This window comes from Orcinus orca, chromosome 7 (assembly GCF_937001465.1).
Source record: "Orcinus orca chromosome 7, mOrcOrc1.1, whole genome shotgun sequence".
In the NCBI taxonomy this organism is placed as follows: Eukaryota; Metazoa; Chordata; class Mammalia; order Artiodactyla; family Delphinidae; genus Orcinus; species Orcinus orca.
In genome coordinates, this window is record NC_064565.1 from 90,613,267 (window position 1) to 90,623,897 (window position 10,631).

Below are 10,631 nucleotides of genomic sequence, written 5' to 3' on the forward strand. Positions count from 1 at the left end.
GTGAGTTCTTAGAGGCAAATACCATTCAATGACAAAAGCCTTGATTTCATTTCACTCAAGTCTGCCCTGGGGAAGCAAGACTTCCGTATATGTTACAGATTTCACCATTCCGTTGATGGCTTGCTCCCTAGACTTATACTGTCACCCGAAATAAATCGAAGCTTGAACAAGCAATGTAATCAAAATGATTTGGACACAAAAGTCTTTCTTTCCCACTCCTTTTGCCCACCTCCCCCCTCAAAACAGCTGACCTGAAGGAAGTAAAGGAAAAGCGAGACTGAGGATGCTGTTAACACCTCCAAGGCCAATGAAAGACAAAATGAATTCAAAAATTCAAAGTACTCATCATGCTTCCCCAAGCTGGCAAGCTCCTTCTTTCTAGACAACGACGCAGCCTTCCCCCCTGAAATTTCAAGCCGGTTGCTGTTTCCACCTCTCTCAACTGGAGGCTTTATTATCTTAAGGTGAGAAAAGCTTCTTCAGCAGAAGTCTGCCTGGGAGAGAAATCCGAGTGATTTAAGCAGTGCTGAAGTGTACTGGAGATGGAAGAGAATCCCCAGCTGCCACACCAGAAAGAAAAAATGTAAACTCAGATGCATTTATTAAGGTAGGTTGGATATCTGTTCGCCAACCCTCTTTTTTTTTTTTTTTAACTCTCAGATACTATTGTAATGAAAGCCACCACAAGTTTTCAGCAAATCACAGCTTCGAAGGAAAATGTCAATCCCTATCAAACCCCGGTGAATTGTTGCAGCTGATGGAAATCTAAATTCATCAGTTACTTTCCCCATTTCCCCCTCCATCCGCTCCAACCAACTGCCTCCTCCTCCAAATCACCCAAGAGCACAGGACCAGAGACGCAAATCAATGCCTGCGGGACATCCCATCAGACAACGGGAAGGTCTAAGGAAAGGTTAAAGCAGAAAGGGAACGAAATTTATAGACTTAGCGTTAAAATCTTAAAGGACCTTAGGAACAGCAATGAATCTGATGTTAGGAAAGGCAGGAGCTGCCAGAGGCCATGGCAGGAAGGCCTGACACAGGCCATAAATCTAAGCTTAGGAGCAGAAAAAATATAGGCTTCTTTTCAGGCTGAGGCAGCATGATGCAAAGATTCCAACCTGGACTTGAAAAGAGGCAAGGCCACAGAGGCATGGTGGGGAAGAAGCGGACTGGGGACTGCAAATAAGGAACGAAAAGGGCAGCAGATTGTGTGCGTGGGAGCGGGGAGCCAGCTCGGGCCTGCAGAGGCTGGCAACAAAGACACCAGCAACACACATCTGGCTGTGGGGGGAGCTTGAAACTGATCCCCAAAGAAAGAAACAGAAAAGCTGTGGTTGCTCCTTGTTGCATCTGTGAGATGGAATGCAGACTAACCTTGTAAGCGACCAGAGTCAACAAGAAAAGCCAGGCAGCTGGGGGCAAAACCAGGTTGTGGAGGGGTCAGAAGGTTGGGGATGGGAGGGTCGGAAGATTGGGGGTGGGAGGGTCAGAAGATTGGGGGTGGGAAGGTCAGAAGATTGGGGGTAGGAGGGTCGGAAGATTGGGGGTGGGAGGTTCAGAAGATTGGGGGTGGGGAAGGTCGGAAGATTGGGGGTAGGAGGGTTGGAAGATTGGGGGTAGGAGGGTCGGAAGATTGGAGGTGGGAAGGTCAGAAGATTGGGGATGGGAGGGTCGGAAGATTGGGGGTGGGAGGTTCAGAAGATTGGGGGTGGGGAAGGTCGGAAGATTGGGGGTAGGAGGGTTGGAAGATTGGGGGTGGGAGGGTAGGAAGATTGGGGGTGGGAGGGTCAGAAGATTGGGGGTGGGAGGGTCAGAAGATTGGGGGTGGGGAGCTTGGGAAAGGCAGCAGTATCCAATGGTTATGACCAAGCTGGGCAGCCAAGAACTCCCAGGCTTGTCGTGAATTTTCATTCACTCATTCTATGTATTTTGGGGTTTTGTTTTTGCTTCTTTCAATTATGCCCTCTGGGGCCCAGATATACTACATTAAGACACTAATTAAAATGCATAAAACTACTGCAACTGAAAATAACATACCATGAATTATTACAAAAATGCCAAGCTCCAAGTGGCCTTCCCCCTGGGACAGGGCTCACTGGAAACACAAAGTTGGTACCACTTTGACTGCCAGGGCTCACACCAGCTTCACCCATTTCCTAGAGTGAGGCATTCTTTTCTCTGCATCAGCTTCCCCCAGAGGAAGAGAAGTAAGGAGATCTCTTTCACAGTTCACAATCATCAGGAAAGGACTGATTGAATTAATATCTTCACAGTACATTTCAAACCTTTGAAATTAAGTTATTGCTAATGTTAAATAAATATATACCCAACTCACTTATGTAATGTAACTCTTTCAGTGTTTTAAAATATAAAAATCAATATAGCTTTTCTATGTCCTATATCCCTCTCCACTCCATTTACTTTCTATATTCTGCATTTCTTCTTTTTGGCTTTCCTAATGGCTTTCCCCTACTTATCAAATTTGTGTCCACTTTTCTTTCCTAGTGTCCATCATGTCTCTCCTTTCTGCCATTCGACTCTCCTCAATTTCTCACTTCTCCTATTTGTCTTGGAAACTAGAGTGCCCCTCATATGCAATGTCATTTCATAGGTGAGTACATATGGTCATTAATATGCATTAGTTTTCTTAATCTCTAGTAAAAATAGAATAAAACATGCTACCTTTCCATGTGTCAGACTAGTTGATTACCAGAATATATATTTAAAGTATAAAACTCTCCTTCTGGAGAGAACCTAGAGGTCAGAAAGCTCTGGGTGGTTGGTGCTTTCCTTGGACCAACCAAGAAAAAGGGAAATCAGCAAAGTTAAGAGAGAATCTCGGGGGAGAAATGTAAGCCTCAAAGTGATCAGCATAACTAGAGCCTTCAGCAGCGAATTCACCTAAGTGATGATCATCTTTTCACATCCTAGACTCACCGGCAGATCAAAGGGATTTCTGCAAAAAGTTAAGAATCTTAGACTCTAGAACCTAACCTGCAGTGTTTCATGTTGCCTGAAAAAAGTCAATGTGGATCAGGAAAAACCTGCTGTTATGACTCACACCCTGCATGTACTGTGTTAAAACCCAGAAAGAAGCCAAAATGTCTTTGTAAAAGATAAAGGCTGGGGCTTCCTTGGTGGCGCAGTGGTTGAGAGTCCGCCTGCTGATGCAGGGGACACGGGTTCATGCCCCGGTCCAGGAAGATCCCACATGCCGCGGAGCGGCTAGGCCCATGAGCCATGGCCGCTGAGCCTGCGCGTCCGGAGCCTGTGCTCCGCGACGGGAGAGGCCACAACAGTGAGAGGCCCGCGTACCGCAAAAAAATAATTAAAAAAAAGAAAAGATAAAGGCTGTGTGAAGAGTAAAAAATAAAATAAAGAGATGGAAAAGTAAACACTATCTCAGATGTAAGGATATTCAGATATTTAGGACCTCCCATAAGAAATAACTTCTTTTTTTTCTTAAGTCAATGGAGCCATAAATAAATGAACTTAATCTGACTTCTAACTAGCTCATCTGGTGAAAAGCTAGTGGACTAGAAGTTTATTTGCAGAACTGGGATCTTTCAGCAGCTCAATAACAGGCTTCCTGTTTGACTTCGGGCAAGTTATTCAACTACTTGATATCTAAAGTTACTCATCTGTAACACGAGTAGAACAATATGATAGCCATGTTATTTTTGGCTGCTGGGCTGCTCCCAACTTTGAATGTGTAACTGAATCTCACAGAGGAATTTCACAAAATTAATGAATATCTACAAATGCTGAAGGGCCTCAGGTCAATGTTGACTTCATGGAATTATAACTATAGAGTAGCTGTTAATAGCCCTGGTGCCACCACCCTCTCTCCTAATCATTACTATTTCTGTCTGGTGTGTCCCTTCTGTTTAAGAGTCCATCTGTCCCTCCCCTCCTAAAAGACTTTCTCTCCATTCCACCATCCATCTGAGCCCTTACCACAGATTTCCTCTAGAATGCATAAGAGACCTTGACCTTGACTTGCCTCTGCTTCCTCCCTCTGTAACACCTTATAAGCTGGCTTCTGTCCATCACTCTATACGGTTTTCTTTGTGTCAAACTCAATAGTTCCCCGATGTACAAATTTTCCTACAAACATGTGTTCTTCTCACCACTTTTTCTGGTGCTGTGAAGGTTGATGTCTAGACTTCAGAGATGCTTCCATGTAGTAGATCACCTCCAACCTTTCTGGTGACTCCTTGGCCAATTCTTATTTCTCTTCCTGCCCAACGATCATCCTTTCTAATTCTTTCTAATAAATGGCTCACCTAATCATGTACTTTTTCTATTAACAGAAGCTGGAGCTTCTGTTCTTTATCTCTTTTAGATCTGTAGCATGAATTCTGTTGAAGATACATGTGTAACTTATCCAATGTCAAAATAGTAATGCATAACAAACCACCTTAAAATTTACTGGTCTAGAGGGGAGACCTTCAAGATGACAGAGGAGTAAGACAGGGAGATCACCTTCCTCCCCACAAATACATCAAAAATACATCTACATGTGGAACAACTTCTACAGAACACCTACTGAATGCTGCCAGAAGACCTCAGACTTCCCAAAAGATTTTTTTTTTTCCTTTTTCTCTTTTTGTGAGTGTGTATGTGTATGCTTCTTGGTGTGATTTTGTCTGTATAGTTTTGCTTTTACCATTTGTCCTAGGGTTCTGTCTGCCTTTTTTTTTTTTTTAGTATAGTCTTTAGCACTTGCTTTCATTGGTGGATTTGTTTTTTGGTTTGGTTGCTCTCTTCTTTATTTTTTTAAATTACTTTTTAATTTTTTATTTTTAATAATTTTTAAATTTTATTTTAATAACATTATTTCTTTTATTTTATTTCTTTTTCTTCCTTTCTTTCCCTTTCTTTCTTTCTTTCTTTCTTTCTTTCTTTCTTTCTTTCTTTCTCCCTTTTCTTCTGAGCATGAGGCAGACAGGGTCTTGGTGCTCCCGCTTGGTGTGAGGCCTGTGCTTTTGAGGTGGGAGAGTCAAGTTCAGGACATTGGTCCACAGAGACCTCCCAGTTCCACGTAATGTCAAACAGAGAAAGGTCTCCCAGAGATCTACATCTCAACGCTAAGATCCAGCTCCACTCAACAACCAGCAAGCTACACTGCTGGACACCCTATGCCAAACAACTAGCAACACAGGAACTCAACCCCACCCAGTAGCAGAGAGGCTACCTAAAATCATAATAAGGTCACAGACACACCAAAACACACCACCAGATGTGGACCTGCCCACCAGAAAGACAAGATCCACCCTCATCCACCAGAACACAGGCACTAGTCCCCTCCACCAGGAAACCTACACAATCCAGTGAACCAACCTTAGCCAATGGAGGCAGACACCAAAAACAACAGGAACTATGAATGTGCAGCCTGTGAAAAGGAGACCCCCAAACACAGTAAGTTAAGCAAAATGAGAAGAGAGAGAAACACACAGCAGATGAAGGAGCAAAGTAAAAGTGCGTCAGACTAAACAAATGAAGAGGAAATAGGCAGTCTACCTTAATAAGAATTCAGAGCAATGATAGTAAAGATGATCCAAAATCTTGGAAACAGAATGGAGAAAATACAAGAAACGTTTAACAAGGACCTAGAAGAACTAAAAAGCAAACAAACAATGATGAACAACACAATAAATGAAATTAAAAATTCTCTAGAAGGAATCAATAGCAGAATAACTGAGATAGAAGAACAGATAAGTACCTGGAAGATAAAATGGTGGAAATAACTACTGCAGAGCAGAATAAAGAAAAAAGAATGAAAAGAATTCACTACAGTCTCAGAGACCTCTGGGACAACATTAAACACACCAACATTCGACTTATAGGGGTCCTAGAAGAGGAAGAGAAAAAGAAAAGGATGGAGAAAATATTTGAAGAGATTATAGTGGAAAACTTCCCTGATATGGGAAAGGAAATACTAAATTAAGTCCAGGAAGTGCAAGGAGTCCCATACAGGATAAATCCAAGGAGAAATATGCCAAGACACATATTAAGCAAACTATCAAAAATTAAATACAAAGAAAAAATATTAAAAGCAGCAAGGGAAAAACAACAAATAACACACAAGGGAATCCCCGTAAGGTTAACAGCTGATCTTGCAGCAGAAACTCTGCAAGCCAAAAGAGAGTGGCAAGACATATTTAAAGTGATGAATGGGGAAAACCTAACACCACAATTACTTTTCCCAGCAAGGATCTCATTCAGATTCGACGGAGAAATTAAACTCTTTACAAACAAGCAAAAGCTAAGAGAATTCAGCTCCACCAAACCAGCTTTACAACAAATGCTAAAGGAACTTCTCTAGGCAGGAAACACAAGAGAAGGAAAACACCTACAATAACAAGCCCAACACAATTAAGAAAATGGGAATAGGAACATACATATCGATAATTACCTTAAATGTAAATGGATTAAGTGCTCCCACCAAAAGACGTAGACTGGCTGAATGGATACAAAAACAAGATCCATATATATGCTGTCTACAAGAGATGCACTTCAGACCTAGGGACACATACAAACTGAAAGTGAGGGGATGGAAAAAGATATTCCATACAAACGGAAAACAAAAGAAAGCTGGAGTAGCAATTCTCATATCAGACAAAATAGACTTTAAAGTCTATTACAAGAGACAAAGAAGGACACTACATAATGATCAAGGAATCAATCCAAGAAGAAGATATAACAATTGTAAATATTTATGCACCCAACATAGGAGCACCTCGATACATAAGGCAAATGCTAACAGCCATAAAAGGGGAAATTGACAGTAACACATTTATAGTAGGGGACTTTAACACCCCACTTTCACCAATGGACAGATCATCCAAAATGAAAATAAATAAGGAAACGCTAGCTTTAAATGATACATTAAACAAGATGGACTTAATTGATATTTATGAGACATTCCATCCAAAAACAACAGAATACACTTTCTTCTCAAGTGCTCATGGAACATTCTCCAGGATAGATCATATCATGGGTCATAAATCAAGCCTTGGTAAATTTAAGATAGTTGAAATTGTATCAAGTATCTTTTCCGACCACAACACTATGAGACTAGATAAATTACAGGAAAAAATCTGTTAAAAATACAAACACATGGAGGTTAAACAATACATTACTTACTAACCAAGAGATCACTGAAGAAATCAAAGAGGAAATTGAAAAATACCTGGAAACAAATGACAGTGAAAACACGACCACCCAAAACCTATGGGATGCAACAAAAGCAGTTCTAAGAGGTAAAATTATAGCAATATAATCCTACCTCAAGAAACAAGAAAAAACTCAAATAAACAACCTAACCTTACATCTAAAGCAATTAGAGAAAGAAAAACAAACAAAAAAAAAAAACCCAAAGTTACCAGAAGGAAGGAAATCATAAATATCAGATCAGAAATAAATGAAAAAGAAATAAAGGAAACGATAGGAAAGATCAATAAAACTAAAACCTGGCTCTTTGAGAAGATAAATAAAATTGATAAAACATTAGCCAGACTCATGACAAATAAAAAGGAGAAGACTCAAATCAATAGAATTAGAAATGAAAAAGGAGAAGTAACAACTGACACTGCAGAAATACAAAGGATCATGACAGGTTACTACAAGTAACTCTATGCCAATAAAATGGACAACCTGGAAGAAATGGACAAATTCTCAGAAAATCACAACCTTCCAAGACTGAACCAGGAAGAAATAGAAAATATAAACAGACCAATCACAAGCACTGAAATTGAGACTGTGATTAAAAATCTTCTGACAAACAAAAGCCGATGACCAGATGGCTTCACAGGCGAATTCTATCAAACATTTAGAGAAGAGCTAACACCTATCCTTCTCAAACTCTTCCAAAATATAGCAGAGGGAGGAACACTCCCAAACTCATTCTACGAGGCCACCATCTCCCTGATACCAAAACCTGACAAAGATCTCACAAAGAAAGAAAACTACAGGCCAATATCACTGATGAACATAGATGCAAAAATACTCAACAAAATGCTAGCAAACAGAATCCAACAGCACATTAAAAGGATCATACACCATGATCAAGTGGGGTTTATCCCAGGAATGCAAGTATTCTTCAATATACGCAAATCAATCAACGTGACAAAACATATTAACAGATTGAAGGAGAAAAACCATATGATCATCTAAATAGATGCAGAAAAAGCTTTCAAATTCAACACCCATTTATGACAAAAACCCTCCAGAAAGTAGGCATAGAGGGAACTTACCTCAACATAATAAAGGCCATATATGACAAACCCACAGCCAACATTGTTCTTAATGGGGAAAAACCGAAACCATTTCCTCTAAGATTAGGACAAAGACAAGGTTGTCCACTCTCACCACTATCATTCAACATAGTTTTGGAAGTTTTAGCTATGGCAATCAGAGAAGAAAAAGAAATAAAAGGAATCCAAATGGGGAAAGAAGAAGTAAATCTGTCACTGTTTGCAGATGACATGGTACTATACATAAAGAATCCTAAAGATGCTACTAGAAAGCTAAAAGAGTGAATCAATGAATCTGGTAAAGTAGCAGGATACAAAATTAATGCACAGAAATCTCTTGCATTCCTATACACTAATGATGAAAAATCTGAAAGAGAAATTAAGGAAACACTCCCATTTACCATTGCAACAAAAAGAATAAAATACCTAGGAATAAACCTACCTAAGGAGACAAAAGACCTGTGTGCAGAAAACTATAAGACACTGATGAAAGAAATTAAAGATGATACCAACAGATGGAGAGCTATACCATGTTCTTGGATTGGAAGAATCAACACTGTGAAAATGACTTTACTACCCAAAGCAATCTACAGATTCAATGCAATCCCTATCAAACTACCAATGACATTTTTCACAGAACTAGAACAAAAAAATCTCACAATTTGTATGGAAACACAAAAGACCCCAAATAGCCAAAGCAATATGGGAAAGAAAAAACAGAACTGGAGGAATCAGGCTCATTGACTTCCGACTATACTACAAAGCTACAGTGATCAAGACAGTATGGTACTGGCACAAAAACAGAAATATAGATCAAAGGAACAGGATAGAAAGCCCAGAGATAAACCCATGCACATATGGTCACCTTATCTTTGATAAAGGAGGCAAGAATATACAATGGAGAAAAGACAGCCTCTTTAATTAGTGGTGCTGGGAAAACTTGACAGCTACATGTAAAAGAATGAAATTAGAACACTCCCTAACACCATACACAAAAATAAACTCAAAATGAATTAAAGACCTAAATGTAAGGCCAGACACTATCAAACTCTTAGAGGAAAACATAGGCAGAACACTCTATGACATACATCACAGCAAGATCCTTTTTGACCCCCCTCCTAGAGAAACGGAAATAAAAACAAAAATAAACAAATGGGACCTAATGAAACTTCAAAGCTTTTGCACAGAAAAGGAAACCATAAACAAGACGAAAAGACAACCCTCAGAATGGGAGAAAATATTTACAAATGAAGCAACTGACAAAGGATTAATCTCCAAAATTTACAAGCAGCTCATGCCGCTCAATATCAAAAAAACAGGGGATGGTGGTGTGAGGAATTGGGAGATTGGGATTGACATGTATACACTGATGTGTAGAAAATTGATGACTAAAAAGAACCTCTGAGACATATATATATATATATATATATACCAAAAAACAAACAACCCAATCCAAAACTGGGCAGAAGACCTAAATAGACATTTCTCCAAAGAAGATATACAGATTGCCAACAAACACATGAAAGGATGCTCGACATCACTAATCATTAGAGAAATGCAAACCAAAACTACAATGAGGGTAGTAGAGGTGTAGAATTGGTGGGGTGGGATGAACTGTGCTCCTGGTGGAAGCAGAAGAGCTGAGTGGGAACCATTGCCAGTACAGTGGTAGCAGTTGGACTGACCATTGCTGCTGCAGGATTTGCAGCCCGTTACACTTTGCAAGACTTGAAGCATATGGAGCCTCAAGTGAAACAAGTTTTTCAAAGTCTACCAAAATCTGCCTTCAGTGGTGGCTATTACAGAGGTGGGTTTGAACCCAAAATGACAAAACGGGAAGCAGCATTAATACTAGGTGTAAGCCCTACTGCCAATAAGGGAAAATAGAGATGCTCATTGACAAATTATGCTTTTAAATCACCCAGACAAGGGAGGATCTCCTTATATAGCAGCGAAAATCAATTAAGCTAAAGATTTACTAGAAGGTGAAGCTAAAAAATGAAGTAAATGTATAATGAATTTTAAGTTCTTACTCATTTACGTATATGAGTACCAGCTTTTTATAACAAAATGCCTCAAAGCTACACATTTTAAAAATTGGCATAAGCTAAATCATAGCCTTCATATAAATTTGAGGATTTAAAATCAGATTATAGAATATTTGTAGGTTAATATTCAATAATTATGGATAAATGCATGCCATTTGAAGTGTTGTTCATTAAAAAAAATACTACAATGAGGTATCACCTCACATCAGTCAGAATGGCCATTATCAAAAAATCTACAAACAATAAATGCTGGAGAGAGTGTGGAGTAAAGGGAACCCTCTTGCACTGTTGGTAGGAATGTAAATTGATACAGCCACTATGG

At 39.6% G+C, this 10,631-nt stretch overlaps 1 pseudogene; it reads left to right on the forward strand.

The window, feature by feature from the left end:
- Window positions 1–9,908: 9,908 nt before the first annotated feature.
- On the forward strand, window positions 9,909–10,263 carry LOC101286653 (mitochondrial import inner membrane translocase subunit TIM14-like; annotated as a pseudogene).
- The last annotated feature ends 368 nt before the right edge of the window (window positions 10,264–10,631 follow it).